A 24,056-nucleotide genomic window follows, 5' to 3' on the forward strand; every position below is an offset into this window, starting at 1 on the left:
CGAAATTTACATACACATCAAAATAAAAAGCTATACAAACATACATTTAATAATAACTGAAATAACAGAACGTAGAGTTGAAACAATATAAAATATTCACGCAGATATACAACATACTACACAATTACACAAAAAAAACACTGCTCTAATTATTAACACAACTACTAACCAAAAGCAAACATTTTAAAAATTAGATCTGAACAATAGGATACAATGCATTACATACATAAAGAGCCGACAATTCAAAATAAACATCCTTCGTTGCAAAACAAAGACACTACTATGCCAATAAAACTAATAGGAAACAACAAATCGAATAATTCATAACACTATACACACACAAAACAAACAACAAAAAACAACTTACCTGTTGAACGATGCACGGAACAGACAACGAAGCCAACACTCCTTACACGGGACCCGCTTTCAACAATATGGGGATTTCCAATTAGACGCGAGTAAATTGTTACGCAACGTGAGAGGATTTTGAAATCTCATTGGCTGACACGGACGTCAATCAAAATAGTACGGGATTCAAAAAAAAAACTAGAACGCAATAACTTAAATACGTTAATATAATTATGGGACAGTCACACTTCTGCTATTTAACATTTCCAAAACATATAATACAACAAAGATACACCAACAACTACACACAAGCACACACACACACCACAATCACACAAATACACAACACACAAACACCCTCACACACCCTCACCCTCACACACCCTCACCCTCACACACCCTCACTCACACCCACCCTCACCCCCCCACCCTTACAACACACTCACCCTCACTAACCCTCACACACACACCCTCACACTCACACAAGCATCAGACATCCACAAGCGTCAGGCATCCACAAGCGTCAGGCATCCACAAGCGTCAGACATCCACAAGCATCACAAGCAGCAGACATCCACAAGCAACAGACATCCACAAGCAACAGACATCCACAAGCAACAGACATCCACAAGCAACAGACATCCACAAGCAACAGACATCCACAAGCAACAGACATCCACAAGCAACAGACATCCACAAGCATCACAAGCAGCAGACATCCACAAGCATCAGACATCCACAAGCATCAGACATCCACAAGCATCAGACATCCACAAGCAACAGACATCCACAAGCATCAGACATCCACAAGCATCAGACATCCACAAGCATCAGACATCCACAAGCATCACAAGCATCAGACATCCACAAGCATCAGACATCCACAAGCATCAGACATCCACAAGCATCAGACATCCACAAGGATCACAAGCAGCAGACATCCACAAGCGTCAGACATCCACAAGCGTCAGACATCCACAAGCATCAGACATCCACAAGCATCAGACATCCACAAGCAACAGACATCCACAAGCAACAGACATCCACAAGCAACAGACATCCACAAGCAACAGACATCCACAAGCAACAGACATCCACAAGCAACAGACATCCACAAGCAACAGACATCCACAAGCAACAGACATCCACAAGCATCAGACATCCACAAGGATCACAAGCAGCAGACATCCACAAGCGTCAGACATCCACAAGCGTCAGACATCCACAAGCGTCAGACATCCACAAGCATCAGACATCCACAAGCATCAGACATCCACAAGCATCAGACATCCACAAGCAACAGACATCCACAAGCAACAGACATCCACAAGCATCAGACATCCACAAGCAACAGACATCCACAAGCAACAGACATCCACAAGCAACAGACATCCACAAGCAACAGACATCCACAAGCAACAGACATCCACAAGCAACAGACATCCACAAGCAACAGACATCCACAAGCAACAGACATCCACAAGCAACAGACATCCACAAGCAACAGACATCCACAAGCAACAGACATCCACAAGCAACAGACATCCACAAGCAACAGACATCCACAAGCAACAGACATCCACAAGCAACAGACATCCACAAGCAACAGACATCCACAAGCAACAGACATCCACAAGCAACAGACATCCACAAGCAACAGACATCCACAAGCAACAGACATCCACAAGCATCAGACATCCACAAGCATCAGACATCCACAAGCATCAGACATCCACAAGCATCACAAGCATCAGGCATCCACAAGCGTCAGGCATCCACAAGCGTCAGGCATCCACAAGCGTCAGGCATCCACAAGCGTCAGGCATCCACAAGCGTCACAAGCAGCAGACATCCACAAGCAACAGACATCCACAAGCAACAGACATCCACAAGCAACAGACATCCACAAGCAACAGACATCCACAAGCATCAGACATCCACAAGCATCAGACATCCACAAGCATCAGGCATCCACAAGCATCAGGCATCCACAAGCATCAGACATCCACAAGCAACAGACATCCACAAGCATCAGACATCCACAAGCATCACAAGCATCAGACATCCACAAGCATCAGACATCCACAAGCATCAGACATCCACAAGCATCAGACATCCACAAGCATCACAAGCATCAGACATCCACAAGCATCAGACATCCACAAGCATCACAAGCATCAGGCATCCACAAGCATCAGTCATCCACAAGCGTCAGGTATCCACAAGCGTCAGACATCCACAAGCATCACAAGCAGCAGACATCCACAAGCAACAGACATCCACAAGCAGCAGACACCCACAAGCAACAGACATCCACAAGCAACAGACATCCACAAGCAACAGACATCCACAAGCAACAGACATCCACAAGCAACAGACATCCACAAGCATCAGACATCCACAAGCATCAGACATCCACAAGCATCAGACATCCACAAGCATCAGACATCCACAAGCATCAGACATCCACAAGCATCAGGCATCCACAAGCATCAGGCATCCACAAGCATCAGACATCCACAAGCAACAGACATCCACAAGCAACAGACATCCACAAGCAACAGACATCCACAAGCAACAGACATCCACAAGCAACAGACATCCACAAGCAACAGACATCCACAAGCAACAGACATCCACAAGCAACAGACATGCAGCAAACACACTCACTGACGCTCACACACCCTCACACACCGTCACACACCCTCAGCTTCACACACCCTCACTCACCCTCACTCACCCTCACACACACAAATACAGCATCCAAAGGAAGAATAGAAATAAACCATCCTAATCCACACTCTAACTCCAACATAGAAATCCAGAGTCCTAATCCACCCTAATAAACTAACAGCCGAATTCACCCTCCAAATACACCCTCAAGATACGCAACAGAAATACATCCTAGAAAACAAAATCCAAAGGAAAAATACGCCATCCTAATCCACCAGCCAAATAAACAATCAAATTAAACTAAACAAAACACAATATAAGTAAAGACTCAAAAAATAGCCTCCTATTCCACCCTATTAAAAAAATGATTGTGCATTTAACAAATTGATAAATTTTATGCCATTTTCTGAGACATAAACAAATTTTAGGACGAAATTAAAAACAAAGGGGGTCAACGGAGTCGTGCATCAGATACGTTACACACAAAATCTACTTCCCAAATGTGAGCTACAGCATGCAAGGATGTTTATCAGGCTTCAGGTCACAAAACAAAAATGATTCGGACAATATAACACCAACAAAACAACGAAAAAATATCTGGCAGGAAGCGAGGACGAGGATGTACAAACACAAATGTGAAACAGCCTACTTTTTATTGGGGGAATAAATAAGCATTATTCACCCGGGGAATGGGACGGTTTAAACACAATTGTCAAGAGTTACACAAAAAGCCGTACGCATATAACACGAGCATTTATTCACACGAAATTACATCAAATATACAAAAAAAAATTCGCTACTCTACAGTAATGTGGACATAAGTCAGAATTCTGATAGCAACATGGAGAAAGCATATATAAGAAGACAATATTGCTTTAAAAATACATCGTAACACAAAGCGGAGACATTGCATTGATTATTAACGAAGAGGAAGTATCACAAACCACAGCACGAAATTTACATACACATCAAAATAAAAAGCTATACAAACATACATTTAATAATAACTGAAATAACAGAACGTAGAGTTGAAACAATATAAAATATTCACGCAGATATACAACATACTACACAATTACACAAAAAAAAACTGCTCTAATTATTAACACAACTACTAACCAAAAGCAAACATTTTAAAAATTAGATCTGAACAATAGGATACAATGCATTACATACATAAAGAGCCGACAATTCAAAATAAACATCCTTCGTTGCAAAACAAAGACACTACTATGCCAATAAAACTAATAGGAAACAACAAATCGAATAATTCATAACACTATACACACACAAAACAAACAACAAAAAACAACTTACCTGTTGAACGATGCACGGAACAGACAACGAAGCCAACACTCCTTACACGGGACCCGCTTTCAACAATATGGGGATTTCCAATTAGACGCGAGTAAATTGTTACGCAACGTGAGAGGATTTTGAAATCTCATTGGCTGACACGGACGTCAATCAAAATAGTACGGGATTCCAAAAAAAAACTAGAACGCAATAACTTAAATACGTTAATATAATTATGGGACAGTCACACTTCTGCTATTTAACATTTCTAAAACATATAATACAACAAAGATACACCAACAACTACACACACACACAAGCACACACACCACAATCACACAAATACACAACACACAAACACCCTCACACACCCTCACCCTCACACACCCTCACTCACACCCACCCTCACCCCCCCACCCTTACAACACACTCACCCTCACTAACCCTCACACACACACCCTCACACACCCTCACACTCACACACCCTCACCCACCCCCACCCTCCCTCACACACCTTCACACCCTCAACCTCACACATCCTCACTCACCTTCACACCCTCACACACCCTCACTCACCCTCATGACCTCAACCACACACCCTCACATGCCCCCACCCTCACACACCCCCACCCTCACACACACCCGCCCTCACACACTCTCACACATCCTCACACACCCACACACATTCTCAATAAGCCTCACACCCTCACCCTCGCCCACCCTCACTCACCCTCACACCCTCATCCCCTCACCCTCACACACCATCACCCCCTCACTTACCCTCACCCCTCACAACACTCACAACACTCACACCCTCACCCTCACATGCCCTCAACCGCACACACCCTCACCCCCCTTCACTCACCCTTACACCCTCGCCCTCACCCACCCTCAACACCCTCACCCTCACAACACCCTCACCCTCACAACACCCTCACCCTCACTCACCCTCACCCTCGCTCACCCTCAGCGCCTCACCGTCACTCACCCTCACCCTCACTCACCCTCAACTCCTCACCCTCACTCACCCTCAACTCCTCACCCTCACCCTCACTCACCCTCAACACCTCATCCTCAACCCTTCACCCTCACCCTCACTCACCCTCACTCACACTCACCCTCACTCACCCTCACCCACCCTCACCCACCATCAACCGCTCACCCTCACTCACCTTCACCCTCACTCACCCTTACCCTCACCCTCACCCTCACTCACCCTCACTCACCCTCAACTCCTCACCCTCAACCCCTCACTCACCCTCACTCACCCTCACTCACCCTCAACACCTCACCCTCACCCTCACTCACCCTCACCCTCAACTCCTCACCCTCACCCTCAACTCCTCACCCTCACTCACCCTCAACGCCTCACCGTCACTCACCCTCACCCTCACTCACCCTCAACACCTCACTCACCCTCAACACCTCACCCTCACTCACCCTCAACCCCACAGCCTCACTCACCCTCACCCTCACTCACCCTCAACTCCTCATCCTCAAGCCCTCACCCACCCTCACCCACCCTCAACCTCACCCTCACTCACCCTCAATAATCCCTCACCCTCACCCTCACTCACCCTCAACACCTCACCCTCACTCACCTTCACCCTCACTCACCCTCACCCTCACTCACCACACCTCACCCTCACCCTCACCCTCATCACCCTCACCCTCACTCACCCTCAACTCCTCACCCTCACTCACCCTCACCCTCATCCTCACCCTCACCCTCACTCACCCTCAATCACCCTCAACACCTCACCCTCACCCTCACTCACCCTCAACACCTCACCCTCAACCCCTCACTCTCACTCACTCTCACTCACCCTCAACTCCTCACCCTCAACTCCTCACTCACCATCAAACTCACTCACCCTCACTCACCCTCACCCTCAATAACCCTCAATCCCTCACCCTCACCCTCACTCACCCTCAACGCCTCACCCTCACTCACCCTCACCCTCACTCACCCTCAACACCTCACCCTCACTCACCCTCAACCCCTCACCCTCACCCTCACTCACCCTCACCCTCACTCACCCTCAACGCCTCACACTCAACACCTCACCCTCACTCACCCTCACACTCACCCTCAACTCCTCACCCTCACTCACCCTCAACACCTTACCCTCACTCACCCTCAACACCAACACCTCACCCTCACCCTCACTCACCCTCACAACACATATTGTGTTACAATAGGTGTCACATTTGCGGAAGATAAAACTATTGGCATTGTAAAAAACAAAGCTATTAATTACGCTATTTTCAAAACAAGCACATACATAAAAAAATGTGTCCTTTACAATACCAATAGCTCAAACTTTCCTAATGCGAGACCTATTGCATTGCTGTGCTTCTCTCCCCTGCTGCACTCTCCTGCTCTCTAGAGATGTGGCATAACGACCAGAGCTGCCATATAAGTCACGTAAATACAAAACATGTTGCATTCCAAATGCTATAGGTGTCACATTCGCGAAAGTTATAACTATTGGCATTGTAAATGACAAAGCCATCGATTTAGCAATTTTAACAACCAAAAAATAAATAATATATGTCATTTACTAGACCAATAACTACAACTTTTCTAATGCGAGACCTATTGCATTGCAACCCCACTCATCCACGCAACCCCACTCATCCACGCAACCCCACTCACACACGCAACCCCACTCACACACGCAACGCCACTCACACACGCAACGCCACTCACACACGCAACGCCACTCACACACGCAACGCCACTCACACACGCAACGCCACTCACACACGCAACGCCACTCACACACGCAACGCCACTCACACACGCAACGCCACTCACACACGCAACGCCACTCACACACGCCACTCATCCACGCAACGCCACTCATCCACGCAACGCCACTCATCCATTTGCAAAACGAAAAAGGTCAAACTCTTCTATTGCGAGACCTATTGCATTTTCAATGCTTGTTCATTGTGGGCTTGCAGACTGCAGTGGCAGCAGAATTCCACTCTTGAAACCAGCCTGCCTACAATGGACGGAGGTCTGTGACTCTGCTCTCTGATTGTGAACAAAAATATCAGATTGTTGAAAACTAGATCGCACAAGAAGAAAGGCAAATCTCAGTTGTGCAGTGTTTATTGCATGATAATTTACAAGTGCATCTCAGTGGAAATCGAAGTGTAGCCTGTTCGTTCTAGGTTATTTTGTTAATCTTTCAGAAGTCCTAAAAGCTCTTCTGTTTTTTTTGGCTGTAAATCTTGTTTACAGTGCCATAAAGCCCCACGCCTGTGACGGTGACCACACCATAGAAATAGCAGTTTGTCAGAGAGCGTTTTGAGGCATGTGCATGTAATACACATTACCAGTATTGTGTGCATTCGTACTGGGTGGACATTACACTTTTCTACTAGCTGCGCTGCCATGCTTTCCTTGTCTCGTGATCAGCTGTGAGATCCGCAGGTCATGTTATTCAGCACGAAGGGTTGAAAGGGAAATTGAAACCCAGTGCATTTCATCAGGAGCTCTGCTTCGAAGCTTTGTAGAGTGGTGTGTGGTGGGATCTTTGTGTCGTTGATGGGGTAATTTATTCTCTGAAGGGAAGAATGTCAGCATTACGCTCTAATTTTCTGGCACTTGTGTTTTGGAAAACCCACACCAATAAACCCTACTCAAGTGGGTCCGACAGAGTTGCTGTCTTTCTTTGGCCTCCTTATTTTCTACGTTTGGTGTCTTTTTTTTGTTTATAGCGCTTTAACACCGCATCAGGGGTAGCAAGCGCTATATAAATGAAAACCTTTTTCCCTCTTCTATCCCGCCACTGTCCTTCTTAATCTAAGTAACTGACTAACATATCCACCACCACTCAAATTACCTCCATATTTCACTATACTAATTCATGCTTAATCCTTTATGGGTTCTGGAGTAGCACTCGACGAAAAAGCGATTTGACGCCTCGTCAAGGGTATTAAGCGGTATATAAATACAATACAATATCTTTATTCAAGGCTTTTATCAGCATCTTTAATCAAGCAGCCTGAGTGTGGAAGGCTGTTTTTTTTTTTTTTTCCCACCGGTCTGTCTTTTGGGAATATATTAATGTCAGTGTGTATAATATCTGAATGTCTAACACTGCAGTACTTGTGAACGTAAATACCTAGCTTGCGATGAGTTTTCGCACCTTTAATAATTGCATCTCTTTTTTGTTTTTTCCCTAGGATGCTTTCATGCAGGCTCTTTGATGGTGAGGAGGTGAGTACTGGCCTTCTGATTCGGTTGTCTCTGTGGATGTTTGAAATTTCCTGCCAATATGAAACATTTTTGCGACCGAATCCTTGTTTCCCTTCCGTTGCTTTGCTGGACTGCTATTCTAGGTCACAGAAGTTACCTTTGAGTTTTGATTGTCTTTTCGTCACCTCTAAGACATGGCGCCCATCCCTTCCCCAAGGGCACGCTGACATTCTAGTTTCTCGTCGCAGTGAGCTTTTGTACTGGTTTTCCCCTCATGATCAGCTCAAGAACAAAACACAAGGAAATCCTCTGGTGTGAGCCACTGGAAGCCGCGCGCTTTGTTTTTTACTTGCATGTGTTATATGGGGAACTCCCTTCCTGATTTGCAAGGGAAAAGCTCTGTTCCCGGAAGAGCTGGATTCACCGCTGTTAGGGTGTGCTACAAACAGAATTGGTGGATCGATGTGTGTAGTCCTTGCGCTGCGGCAAACGGGTTTATTTTGCAACCTGGAGTGATTTGTCTGTAGTCAAACGAGGATTGGGATGCTAATTTGACTGAAAGCATGTTGGCAGGTTTTTAGGACTTGCCAACCGCGCATAGCTTTTAGCGGTCTGGAGGTGGAAGCCTCTTCTGGACCGTACCAAAATGGTATGGGCTTGAAGCCTGCCTATTGGTTACCACTGGTTAAACGAATGAATCCATGAAATGTCTTATAAAGCACTGCGAATGCCCAGAGGTGTCTTGGCTCTATGCGAAAACATGGAAAGTGCAGTTAGGATTTTTTTGTTTTTGATTATTCTAGTCTGGTTGATTTAAAAAGCCATGTGTTTAGCTGTTTTCTGAAAAAGGGAGGTGATGGTGCTGTTTTCAGTACATAGAGAAGATGATTCCATTGGTTAGTTCGAAGATTAGGTTTGCGAACGACATCTTGGGGACATTCAGAAAGCTTCCCTGTGAATGCATTCCCACTCATTGCTTACCATTGGCTTTGTGGTTTGTAACACACATTTGCATGCTTTCTATTTGCTGGCTCTCTTTGTTTTTTTAAGCTGCCCAGCTTGAGTTCGTCCCTCCCGTTGCTGAAACCCTATGTACAGTATTTTTTCACCAGTGCTCTATTTCTGTAAACAAGCCTTTAAATCTTGTTCTCATCTTCTCTCATTTGCTGTGCATTCAAAGACTGAGGTCAAATATCAGGCTCTTCTTCCAGGGAGCTTGTGTTTACGTTTCTTTTTCTGACTTTAATGTGAGAGGATTTATGTGCCAATCATGCTGGCTACTGAGGGTGTGCTAACGGAAGGCTGTGCAATGTTTTTTTTTTCTAGTACACAACATTTAAAATTCTGTAAATGAACTGTGCAGATATTTTAGAATATATCAGAATTAGAAAAGCACAAATGAAGCACATTTATTGGTAATTCTGAAGTGCTCGCGACAGACGTTGGCCGACCGAAGCAGCGAACAAGTTAAGTAGGGTAATATGAGTGAGACTACTGGGTTAGTTGATGGGCATGCAAGTATAAATGGGGTAGTAACGTTGGGGTTCTATGAAATGTTATCACAGATTAATTGATTTTGTTAAAGAAATCTAATAACTTGTTCCATAGTTAGTTTCATTTTAGGTTTGAGGACTTAGCAATGCTAGATTTGCCAAGATGATATTCACTTGGAAGATTTTTTCCCGTCATCTTAGAGTTGAAGTTGTATATGTGCTGTGTAGACAGATTTAAGGAATACATTTTGGTAGTTCTTGGGGAATGTTGTGGATGTGGTGTTACTTGGTGCTGAGTCGGTTTTCTTTTTTTTCCCAGTGATTTTAGGCTATTGGCCAGTGATCCATTGATTTTTCTTCCTTTTTGTGTAGAGGTACAACCATATCTTCTGTTGTTTTTACGCTAGCAACATTAAGGAGTAAGGTAGTCCTTTGGCTAATGAGACCCGGTGTAGTGAAGGCCATTTTTAATTGGACAAGGAAGCTTTTATAGTGATTATTATAGTTTCTTTTTCATTCTGATCCAGCGTGTTATTGTTATAGATTCTGTTTTTTATTGAGTGTTGATTATGGCGATGTGGAGTGGATAACTGGTGTCTGTCATGATCGTGCATGCAATAAACATGTTATTGAGCGCCAAGAAACCCTTTGGTGAAAGTGCGCTTTACAAGTACAAAGTTGTATGTTCTAGCCTGTTGTGTTGATTTGAGTATTGTGTTGGAAGACAGCAGTTCAGAATATGACCACTGTAAGTTGTGTGGTTAATCATTTGGGGTAGGATCAGCTGGAAGTATCTTAGCTGGAAGCTCATCACTTGGTTGAATTCTTTTAACAGAGCATAATTGTTTTTTGTGAGTGGCACAGTTCTAGAAAGCTGCTCGATGGACCACTCTGAAAGATTCAACATTGTAATTCGTAAACCAGTTGGGTAGCGTGGGAAATGATATCATAGACTTTCCTATAACGCCTGAACATTCCTTGTATGATATTTAGAGAGCTCCTATTTGAAGCAGGAAATTCAGTATCTGTTGCGATTGCCTTTTATTATTTTGGCTCACATTTGAGACTTTGATACAAAATATATGAATGGTCCACCTTTTATAAATACATATAACTAATTATATTAAGTGATAGGATCTTGAAGCCACCTGCCACATATGCACATACTCTTGGAGTAAAAAAATGGATTTGGCACAATATTTTGCTTGCAGCCCTGGGAATAAGATGATGGGGAAACTATCTTCGAGGAGAAGCCACATAACATGAGAGTAAATGGGTGTATTTATGGTTGAATGGAAGTATGTTTAGGACCCAACAACCAACTTGACTACTCCGGGCAGTGGCCACATTCTTAGTTTTTTTTTTTTTTTAACTACTTTGCACGCGAATACTGAACTCCTGAAGAGTCTCAAAGCAATGTATCTGAACATTTATTGCTTGATGCGCCCCCAAGATGGTGTCCTTTTATCTGTTATTGGATACATGTGTTTTCGGGAGGCCTATAAAAACGTAAGCATGCTATGCATGTGGACGGCATTCTTCGTATGTGTTTGCAAACATTAAAGTCTGGTATGATCAAAATTACTTAAGTGGCAACACATGCCGGTGTCCGCTCCCCGAGGCTTAGGAAGGAATCCTGTCTGGTTTCAAGTCAGAGAATGCGGAAATGTGAAAATACCTGTCTGAACAAGGCTCCTGTTTGACAGAGCCATCTAAAATGTCAAGTAGGGTGTGCGGCTAACTTCACTGTCTGTTCGAGGCCCATCTCGGCTATCCTTCTCAGTGAAATAACCACCACAGGCCAGATAGGCTGTTGGGTGGATACCCGGTCACAACTCATGTGGCGGGTCAGTTGACTCACTCATGTATTAAACACTCCGGACAGTGGATAGGGCGTTTAACCCAGACAGCAACTCGACACTTTTAGCAAGATGCCAATGTGGCAAGAATAAAAGTAATTGACAATTACCTTGAATGTCATAAGATAGTAAAATCCTGGTAATTTACATTCACTTGATACCTACAATATGACCACACCTTAAGAAACTGTACAAACAAGCGTGTGAGACGGCGCCTTTTCTCACACTTTTCCACATCAGTGTACCCATGGTTGTTAGAATATGTCTGGGGCACCTCTATGAACCCAGATGCCACACTAACCTCCCACAAATGACACTGCAAACCGGCCATGAACTTGAACGGGTTACCCAATTAGCCAGTCTCATAGAGTGCGTTAGAGCCTCAACTGTTAAATATACTTGCTTTAGTGCTGGTGGCACCCTGTGCGACAATCATTTTTTGCACCCCCACACCCCATGACTGTTTCTCAGATTCTCTCACTACCACCGGGCAAAAGTGCCCCTCATCTCTCCAATCATAAGTTATTACTAAAACCAGCGCCTCCCCCTGAGGGCAGTGCCCCCTTGACAGGCCAGCGCCCAGTGCAGCTCCACTGGTCCCACTTCCCTAAAGTTGGCGCTATACAGTACCTCCGGCAAAGTCCACAAACTCCATGACCTGTCGCTGAATTAATTAATAAAACACATCTAATAAACAAAACGGAACCAGAAATGCACCACTGTCGTGACCGCTCATAAAGCTGAGGCTCAGAATGTACTATCCCCCCGATGGCATTGCGAAACCAAATTTGTGGCATTAAGCGTGTTGTATAAATACCAATAATATTAGGTACGAATACAACTATTCTCAGTTTAGGCTTTATAAATTTTCTTTACCTTAGGATGTGGATAGCCATTATTACAAAGGCGACACCGTAAGCTCCTGTTAACTAGAGGTTTTCGATATGAAGTCAAAATGGCATTATAAAATATGAAGATTCAGTCGAGATTTGAATTTTACCCATCTTGATAAACATATCCGTTAAAAACATGATTAAATTGTGCGCGGAAATACTTGAGATTTCGTATTATGAGAGCCTTTTCTTAAACGTTTTCCCAGAAAACTGTTCAATAGCGAGATTGATCAAAACACCATCATGTGCCTTTTTAACGCATAATGCCACTCTGTTATTTAACAGATCAATTATTCTCGGAAAAGTGGGCCTTGTTGACCAATCGCCAGCATCTTAGTCATGCCTCATCAAGAACCCCGGAGATGTGACAGGGAGTATGAAATGTAACCCCTTCCCTGCCGGGGTGTTTGCGCACGCCCGTACCAGACGCCTTTGTAAATGTTTGCACTGAGCTTGAGCAAACAAGTCTGGGGCAAAAATGCTTGGACGTTGCCGGATAAAGAGTCTTCTCTCTTATTCCCAGAATATCAGATTGGATGTAGCCAAAATGAAACAAGCACCGATGAGTGAGCGAATAATAGAACCAACCTGGAGAAGCATATCCTATCTTAAATTATCATAAAAGCAACATTAAAATAAAGTTCAATAATACAAAGATAAAGAGAAAGTCATTGTCAAACGCAGTAGACGTTCTCACACTCTAGTAGGCAAGGCATGAAATAGCAGACAGGCATTCCAACCAAGTGTTTATAATCGATTTCATACTAGTTTCTAGGCGATTGCCTGACTTGTCCATTCTTCCATTTATGCATTTGTACAGTGACGACACGGTCCATGTGGGATAGGATTCCTCTGATAAAGGAGGTGTTTTCTAGCTTGTTAGTTAATGCCATAACCCTATGTATTTTTTCTTATAGATGCAGTGCAAACTTAGACTAATGAATGGGGAATATTTTAAATAAGATGATGAGGATGAAACTGGGGAAAGGGAATGCTGAGGGCCAGATGTAGTATTTAGCAGGAGGGGCTGGACCGTGTGCCTCGGCCATTGTTGTGGCAGATGGTTAACAAGTTAAGAGAAAGGCCAAGAGAATTATGTCAAATTATGGTTCAGTGTTGACTAAATTATGTGGCAAGAAAAGGCAAAGTGTGTGGCCTAATACTGCACATTTTGTGACTGTATTGCTGCAATAGTTTGTCTCTTTTTACACAAGTTAATCCTGTCTGGGCAAAGATACCACCTCATTAGTAACAGTTTAACACTCAAATACAGAAAAAGGTGACCAGTCGACTTTTGTGAGGGGACTTTTACCACGCAGCAACACGTGACACTGTGTTTTAGTAACTTCTGATTTGTATGAGGTAGAAACAATTTTTGGGGTCGAATCTGCAAATTATGCAGCAGATGATGAATAATGTGGGAAAATGTGGCAAATCTATAACTATACAGAATACACCGTGGCACAGAATTCACAGTTCCAGTGGCCCTGCTTAGTTGATGAGTTTCCCCAATTGTTTCTGGTTTCTCATCACTGAAGAGGGAGTTCTCAGGCCTATAGTTTACTAACCCACATTGCACCATGGCCAGCTGTGCCATGACTGAGTGTGCCACAAGAAGACAATAGCTTGTGATGCCCATCAACCAGCACAACCATAGACTCAGTTTACAGAGAGTCCCAAAGAGGGTGCTTGATAAAAGACCACACATTTTGCAGAAATGTGTTATTTAGGTGCTGGCACCTCAGTTTAACTCGTTGGGCATTCGCTTTTGTAGACCGGCTGTAATGGCATGCTTTAAAGGGGAGCATTGCGCCCTCGTTGCACGATTTGTGAAATGTATGTGTTTTGCAGAAAAACCAGTGAGCAACACAGCAGCTGCTAATAAATGTTAAGAACGAAAGGAGGGGCCAATCCGTGACTTTTGGGATAATAGTCATACGCTAAGAATAATCACGCAACACTAACCATACTGTTTGCTCTTAAAAATGATTGCTCTACACACTTCTATTTTATCCTGTTATTCGATGCCATACAATATCTTTCGTGAAGTATTTTACTAGACGTACTTGTGTTTTTAACTAGAATTTTAAAAGATGATCGAGTTTTTTGTGGTGATGGTTCTCATGTAAAGCGCTCCGATACCTCCGGGTCTAGCCAGCGCTATATAAAACTCTTTAAATAAATAAATAATCAACTAAAGTATTGTAAGTTAATGGCCAGAACTTGACTCCTCTCTAAACCCAACCAGGCAGCCCCCACGGAAACAAGCAATGAAAAAAGCTAGTTCGGCTGGTGTTGGCCTTTTAGTTTTGCAGCTGCCGGGCCCTATCCAATATTAAAAATAAATAAAACAGTGGTGAGAAAAAGTACTTTTTTTGGTCTTGGATAAAACACATTGCCTTAGTAGTATCTAGCACTGAAGGGAACTACTTTGTATGCGGATGCACTCCTTGTGAATGAGCAGGATGCCATCACTCACGGTGGCTGAAGTGGGCTGACCCAGTGCCCCAAGCTGTAGAGGGTGGAAGACAAAAGTGAATACCACAACAAGCCAATGGAAGAAGAGAGATGGCTGAAAGCCCCTAAAAGTAAGAATTTATAATATATATATATTTCTACTAAAATCAACAAGTGTTGGCTAAAACCAGACAAAAGGTGCAAGTTCATACCTTTGTTTCAAAAGAGTAGAATACTAAATAAAGTGAGTGTAGTCTCACTGTCATCAGACACCCCCACATACTCCTAGGTGTGAGACGTGTTGCCTGCTCAATAAAATCAGCATTGGACATAAAACTCTTGCAAACGTGTATTGCTAATCTGCATTTGAAGTTTAAACTGATATTGTTTTAATATGAGAACAAAATAGGCGAACGCTGTAGTTTTCCCACTTCCCATTTTTCACCTTAATTACAGAAAAGGCTATTTTGGGTTTGAAAGCTCTGAACATTATCAGTCTACTGTTTAAAAAAAAAAAAAGGAATGCTTTTTTCAGTGCAAAGGATGGGCTGCTTCAAGGGTTTGCTTGCCTTGGTTTTGGATTTCATGTTTGTCGTTGCAGCCGTCGGAATGTGTTGAAACCTGTAATTCTGCTCTGGGTCATCCTCGGAAACCGCCCTAGGAGAAGTGATGGTGTGCAAAGCCGGAGACATCCTTTTAATCACCAGCTGTGCTGCACACCTTTGAAATGTACCGAGTGTGCTCTGCCAAAAACAGGATAGACTTCCACCTACTGACCACAGTTTAAAGCTGCTGATCAGCAAAAACAAATTAGAACGAAATTGGGACTCAAACCATAATTTGGCAAGTACACTTTGGAATTTCACCTGGCTGTTCTTGTTGTTTTTATAGACTGTGGAAAAATGTGCCTGTGTCTGTAGACAAGTGCAACACCCACAGAATATCATGTCCTCTTACGAGTAAAATTCGCCCAAAAACAGATGGTGAAGAGAAGTCTTAAACTGTCTTTTGGAAATGGCCTATTGGGGGCTACAGTTCAATGCAACAAAGAAGTTCAAGCCTTCATTGTGAGATTGTATATTTATAGTTAGAACTAAGTCTTTCACTGATAGAACAGTCAAACCATTTGCGAAAGTGCTATGCGTTTCGGCGTAGTGCTGCTTACTCCAGTGTCTTCCCAGAGATGGAACCCGGTATCAGGTCTCTGCTGGCATTCTTCAACTCACTTTATCCATCAACGAAGGACAACTTCGTACATCTCAGTCCTTTGTAACGCAATGAATCTTCCCCATGCGTTGGATTTCAGGGCGCTAATCCCACCAGCTCTGGTTTCTCAAAGCCGCATTCTCTGTATTTGGTGACCCCCATTAAATATTTGTCATAGTTTTAAACTGTATCCAGAAGCGAACCCTCTATTAGTACGTTACTATCATTGAGTCCAAACTCTGCAGTCTGCATTGCTTCATGGGAGGCTGACTGTTTGGAGCACATCGGGCAAGGCCTGTTTTGGGTCTGGCGTGACGGCCCTAGTGCCACGACCTGTTACTAATTCTTTAACAAATACATAGAGGGGCTTCAGTCCCACCCAGAGGAGTATTACCCGCTCTACCCATTGGCTGGATCATTCGCCTCCTTTGGGTTTTTGTATTGCAATGCATCAGGAATTATTTTATTCCTCAAAGGGAACTGAATCGTCACACCGTTTTATGTCATGGATGTATGTTATACGGAAATTAATTTTTTTCATACTTTTTCTGCTGCAACAGGCTTTTTTATTTTTTAGTCTGGACTCAAAATGCAAGCCGGGCTCGTTGGCTTTACCAGTGCGTAATTAAACATAATCTTACATTTAGGATAATTTTCTGATCTAAAGCCTCCCTTCCCCGAAAACCCACTGCAATGGAGGAAGAGACTAGAATGACTCTGGCACTTTACAAATACACTTGTAAGGGATTCTGCTTTAGTCACCTGACTGGATTTAAAATGTTGATGCGTGCTCTTGTTAATCTGGTGTAGACTTGCAGTTGATTTACACTCGTGATCGCTCTGAAATTAGCTTTCCTTCTGTCAGAAGGAAGCAGTGTTGGGTAGCTGCTTCATCAGGGATATTTTTGACAGAGGATACTCCTCTGATAATGATCGGGTATTGCTTCTTGGGTCCTTTGAGGATTTTCTCAAAGATCCTAGTAACTTTAAGGAAGAATGTCTTCAAAGATGAATCTAGATTAATATAGTTGCTGACATCTGTGTGGAGGAGAATGGTCCTCATCTCTTTTCATGTCAATGAAGATGGTGGGCACCAGACTCGTTTTTTGGGACCAGGACATCTTCTTCATCTTTAGACGGTGCCCTCGCAAGAAAGAGAAACACTGAAAATGGAGGAAGAGAAAACTAGAAACTTGTAATAAAGGGAGGAAGCTGGGATGAAAGGGAAGCTGATTGAGATATGGAGACAGAAAGTGTAGCGGGTGGAAGAAAGTCTTGGGATGGAAGAAAGTCTAGCCAGACTTTAACCCTGGTAATCAGCAGCACCGGGGATCGCCTCTTAAACTTCGAGCCCGTGCACTAATTTTTACTTTATTTATTTGTGTATTTTACAATTTAAGCAGTGAGATAAAGATGTGTTTTGGAGACAAGCTTTTCTGAGTTTGACTTTGGTTATTGCTCATTGTCAGGGTAATTGTATTGCTGTGCGAACACAACACAGTGCAAGTTAAGATATTCTACTCGGGAATCAATCTTACTGCATTATCTGTCGCTAGAAACTGGTCAGTGATGAATCGGCTCCATCAAGCACCGACCACTTTTAAAGAGCAGAGAAACGTGGCCTCTAGAAATCGAAAGATTACTTAACTGTATAGCTGAAGCTTCCCTTTAGCATTTCCCTCCTTTTCAAAAACACCTTGATTTCTTCCCACGAGACAGACTCGTGCAGAGACTCTCTTAATAGCAAGGATATTTATATGTAACAAGCGTGGACTTCACGTAAGTTTAGTTAGGCGCACAGTGTCTTCAAGGCAGAACATAGTTTTATTTCCTTGTCATGGGTTCTTTCTTGCCAGCATAAAGGTTGATTTTTTTTTTACCATTGTATTTATTGCCTTTTCCCCGCCTGCTCTCCCTAACAGATGACATAAGAACACCTCTTCACTTCTATGCCTGGCGTGAATGAAAGCCCATCAAGCCCTGAAGGACAAACCCTGTTCTAAGGCCGGTTATGAGAAGGACGGTGTTTTTCTGTATTTACTTATTTCAGGGTGCAGTTCCTGGCAGCACAGGCCTTACTCTGAGTGCTACCACGGCTGTGTGCAAAGCAGTTCAAAAGATAGTTGAATGTACTCCACGAATGCACAATGAATGTGCCAGGAATATACACTGGGATGAAATGAGCAAACAGCTGGGACCAAGAGGGAAACTAGCCGTGATGAAATGCGCTAGGCGGAGAAGTGACAGGAGGTGGAAGGGGGTTGTTTTTTAGAAAGGAAGGTGCACACTGGGTTTAGTGTATTATTAAACTGCGAGTAATTTAGACATGTGTTTTTCAACAAATCATTCTTCACTCATATAATTGTAGTTCATATCATTTTTTTATTTTATTTGAGAATAATATCTGATCTTGTTTTTTTTACGTTTTTCTTCCCTTTTTTTATTATACTTTTGCACATATATATATACTTTTTTTGTTTACCAAGGACATTGTCATATACAAAAACATTAAGAAATTATCATATAAATAATTGTTTGACTTAAAAATAACCACAGAATCCTTATAAGAACTTAATGTAAACGCAGAATTAATTCCTTCAACGCGTTTCGGCCGTCGCCTTCCTCAGGAAATCTGCCTTGTTCTTTGCTATAGTTAATGTGGCTAAAGAGTGATGAAAAAATAATGCTTTAGTATCTCTCTTATATACATTTATAAATTACACATGACTTGCTGCTTACTTCATTCTATTTAGACATTACACACTGTTGTATTTATGTCTGTTACAGTAGTGCAAACTCCTAAGTCCGCTGAGGGCCATCAACAGCTAGGCACTGTCATATTTACATTTATCTACAAACTTGTATTTACAAATCTCTGTACAGTTGTTACATTCATCCTTTACATTATGTACATTTGTCTCTATTCACATTTTCTGACTCATGTAATCCTTCACCGTATCGGTTATTGCTTGCAGATGGTAGCTACTCTACTGAGCTTCAACATTAAAGTGGCTTATATGATCAAAGGGGATTGTCTAACGGTTGGACATTCAAGATAGAGTGAATTTATTTTAAAAGGGGACGATAATTGTTATTGGCTAGAGGAGCATGTTATTACCTTAATTATAAGAACCAACGGCTTCTAATAGCTGTATTTTGTTTGCTTCTGTGCAGAGGCCGAGGACCCAAATCTGTGTGTCTAGACGAAATGGAGAATGCCTTATTACTGTATTGTTCTAACTGGAACATTTGCATTAGTTTTTTTGCCCCGATAGAAATATTACCTTGTCTAATACTTGTTTTGTGCTGTATGTTTCCGTCTATCAGTCTTGTTAGCTGCAACGTAGTGTAGCTTCCTGTTTGTTTGCTGGGTTCAGAGGGGGTGATTTACATTATCTACTGTGCAAGAAACAAAATTATAGCTATTTAATTTAAATCATGCTCGTATCCTCGTAATGTATCTCTCATGAGCAGGATATGTTTAAATTACCTTTAGATTACATGTCGGATCCACCACAACTGTTGCCTCATTCTCTTTCTTGGGTCTGCATTACTGCTATAGATAATTTTGAACCTATACTGGGAAACAAGGGGACACTTGCGATATCTATTTTTAACGTTGTTAAGCTGTGTAGCTCATGCAAGAATCAGCGTAGCGCTTACCTAAAACTGGTCTGAGACTTCTTCTATGCTTAACTGCTTGGTCTGCTTGGATGTTTAACTGCTAGCGTTTTCGTACCTGGATGCTACACGTTAGATGGTTTCCTGTCGATAGCAAAAAGAGGGGGAAGTTATGCATCTCCTGGATTAGTATTGTCATGACAGACAGAACTAACCGATCGCGCCTCTATCTAAGGGGATGAGCGTGGCGTACCTGATGTGTTCGGGTGTCGTCCTCGATATATTCCGGATGTCGGTCTAACAGCTATCATTCTAATGGGGTGTTTAAATAAAAAATTATATGGCGCCATGGGTCAGTAGGTGAAACGTAGTCTCGCGAGACTGCGAGTTGGTGTGGGCTTGTACTTCCTGTTTAGGTATGGCGATTTAGCTAATGGCTCCGCCATCTTATCCTAGTTCCTGTGGTTCGTGGGCTGTATCTGAATCTAAATAGTAATTTAACCCGAAGTGTGTTATGGCTATTATAATCTCTGGAGGGCATGGATGCCGGTGTTTATTCTAATTAGGATGTAATCATGTGGCGGAACATTTTGAAATCTATTCCCATTCATATTGTTATATGGAAAATAAACCACAGACAATATGGTACTCTCTGAGTTCAACCACTGCCATCTGCATGCAATATTAACATGTAAATTGTTACGAACATAAATGATGGGTAAGATCTAAATACAGTTAAGGCACAGACTTGACATATCAATTATTACATACAACAACTGATGGATAATGTCTGATGTTATAGATCTGACTATGATTAAGGCACAGACTATCAACAATTACTACTAGCTCCCCATGTCCTTGTTACCACTTGTTATCATTTTTCATACATTTCCTAATTATTATATAATAGCTTGATCCCACGGGATTTCAGCATTGAGTCCATTGGTGGCTGTCCCCAAGATATATATCCAATATACTTCCCTCATTTTACGTATTTTCTCTTGATCATATCCTACCCTTGGGTGTATTTTGTCTAGGATATACCATGTTATATCCTCTGGTGTATGTCCTTTTTCCAAAAAATGGCTAACCATAGGGGCTGTCTCTTTTCTTGTTCTTATGGCTGACCTGTGCTCAGTCAATCTGACATTAAACGCTCTTCCTGTTTGTCCTACGTAGCCCTTGCCAAGGTGGAAGGGGGTTGTAAAATGAAGGTACTGAGAGGTGGAAAGAAACGAGTGGGCAAAGAGCAAGTCCCTCAGAAATGCACACGAGGATGTTTTTTGTTTCCAGAATTGCTCATGCGGTGTACTGAGATATCAGTGAGTCAAGCATTATGCTAGGAAGGGGGGCGGGGGGTGGGTTCGGTTCAGAAAATGACTGAGCCAGAATCTAAATAAACAAGACCCATAGCTGCCAAGGTTTCAGATTGCATTTGTGTGATATCTTCATAATTTCACTGTATTTATGAGTGACATTCAAGAACTATGAGTGACACTTTCTCGCTAACAAAAATCAAGCAGGGAAGACAAGAGAAACATGAATTCCAGAAATTACACCCATTTGAGGAACGAAAGAACTCTAAAAGGATCTTAAAACTGCTTCAAAGCATCAAAAACCGAGGCCGCCAAGCGCTTTCTCCTGCACCACTACATTTATAAGTATGTTTGCGGGAGTTACTTCTCCACAACTGGGGAGAAACATGAAACTGGAAAGCTAGCAGCAAAAGAGAGGAGAATGGAAGTACACCTCAAGAATTCAAGACGAACTGTAGTTCACAAACTGGCCTAGAAACTTGTTTACACATGTATAGTTTTCGTAAGATCATTGTGGGCACGGGGTTCCCTCTTTAGCACATTATGCAAATGGGGAAATGATTATTCTCCACTGCATTGCATATACATTCTGGAATACTGAGGGGGCTGAGTATATCGGGCGGGCCTGTGTCAGGAGAGAGGAGGGGCTAATGGCTTGGTCAGTGTACTGAGGGCTGGGGTAGGAGCAGTGACAGAAGAGGGTGTTAGAGATGGGCAGCAGGCCGAGTCAGGGTCACCGCTCATCCATGAGCTACCACCGAGCCTTTCATGGCATGGGCAGTTCTCCTGACGGACAAGATAGCCACGGGGCCATGTGGCAGTGCGCCCCACACACTAAGTTCTTCCGAAGTAAGGCAGCCCGAAAGGGACTGGGGCAGCCAGTGCGGGCGGAGGTGTCCCCTGGCAGGGCATGAATAAAAGGCCTCTGTTATTTCACAAACAGGTTTGTCTGTCACTCTATTTGCGGGCTTCCGTACAGGACTGAATGCTACGCAGAGGTATTTCCCTGGGACATACGTGGCTCCACAGTCATGAAAATCATTCAGAAAAGCAAAGACATGCTTTAGAACCACTGTTAACCGCCACCTATCCTTTAAAAACGAAATTGGCAGAAAGTTTACAAAGTAGTTCAGATTATGCTCAAAGTGCACTGAAGAGAGTGCAATCAGAAACCAATGTGGCGGCGGCCATCGTCACATTACCAAATTAACACACACATACGCGGCTGGCTGCAACACTTACTGTCTAACTTGCGAGGCCGGAGCCACGGCATGGGTTTACCGCGGTGGTGGGCAGGCCTCCTCCTCGGTCGTTCTGACTGCGGCAGCGTCACTCCCTCGACAATTCACGGTGGGGTGATAGTTTTCATTTAAAATTTACAGCAACCATCAGGTGCGAGTAGCGCTGCCGTGATGTGCTCCAATCACCTAGGCAGCTTCCCAGTCTCACAAATAACACAGCAGCACCAGCAGGAGGCGACGTCCCGGCGTTGCGCGCCTCAAGACCCACAGTCGGTCATGGTTGTCCTCTACCCACTGCACTAATTGTAACTGCTGCGGTGGACTTGATTATGATGGCCTGCAGCAGAATGTGGCCGGGCAATCACGTGCAATATAAGCAACGGCACTGCCCCATAATTATTGCGGGCGCCTTCCAGATGAATAAACTCGCCGCTCTGGGAGCGCGCTAGCTTTGGAACGGATAGGACGTAAGGCAGGCTGACACAATGTCGCACGGCCTCGGGTGATACATTGTAGCAAAGAAGCAGAGCCTGGGACTGGCAGGCGCCTTGCTGGGATCAAAGAAGACCACGGAAGCAGCACGCCGGCGCAGGCAGACCACAGGCAGTGCCTGCAGCCAGCTGCCACACTCACGTTTACTGCCATCAGTAAATGTACACCTGAGACTGCCACTATGCATTATGCGTGACAATGCATTTCAGTGCGGTGATGCGGAGCACCACACTGAAATGCTTTAGTGTCACGTCTGATGCGTGATACTTGGCAGGACTGAAGACCACTTCCTTCCCTGAAATTTCCCTAGACTTTTGTTTCGGAGGTAGTGGGTGGGGGGTTCAGTTTTGTGGCTTGGATTCTTAGGCCTGTGTAAATGTTGCTTCTAGCGGTAGCCAGTAGAATTGTTTTAGAAGCACATAGCAAAGATAATTATATACTACAGGTGTAGGGGGGCCCCAATTCAGTCTAAAAACTATGGATATCTGTAGAGATATGGGAGATTCAGGGGCCCCTCATCACATTCGGCTGGAGTCATTGATGCAATATGCTGGGGTATCATGCCATGCATGGTGGCGTAGTATGGGTCAGTAGCCCAACTACAGAAAACCCTCTAGAACTGATGTACAGCACTTTCCTAACCTTTTCATTTTCAAGTCGAAGCATCTTGAGCTGCTTTTGTAGGGCGGGAACAGAGCATGGAAGTGCATCAGGTCCTGATTAGCTTCTTAGTCACAGTCTTAAAATAGTCTATTAAACCCTTGTTACGTATACTGAGCAGTACAAGGCTCGTGATAGAAACTGTGCGTTTGCCTGGTTTAATTCTGTAATGCGCATGGCCGGGTACATTGGGCTTACTTTCTATGTCTGTGAAGCTGTCTGTCATAGCTTGGGACAGACAGTGGTGTGCGGTTCAGGCCCGGATTGGGAACCCAAAGCAGCCCTGGC

The 24,056-nt window shown here is 43.5% G+C and overlaps 1 protein-coding gene across 2 annotated transcripts in view; it reads left to right on the forward strand.

The window, feature by feature from the left end:
• The window catches only part of DAAM1 (dishevelled associated activator of morphogenesis 1), a 652,790-nt gene that overhangs the window by 258,779 nt on the left and 369,955 nt on the right, over positions 1–24,056 (forward strand). For both annotated transcript variants that reach the window (XM_078660609.1, XM_078660607.1), the window contains exon 3: positions 8,518–8,551. The gene's annotated coding sequence lies outside the window, so the exon portion shown is untranslated. The remainder of the gene's footprint in view (positions 1–8,517; positions 8,552–24,056) is intronic.

Source organism: Lissotriton helveticus, chromosome 9 (assembly GCF_964261635.1).
Source record: "Lissotriton helveticus chromosome 9, aLisHel1.1, whole genome shotgun sequence".
Lineage (NCBI taxonomy): Eukaryota > Metazoa > Chordata > Amphibia > Caudata > Salamandridae > Lissotriton > Lissotriton helveticus.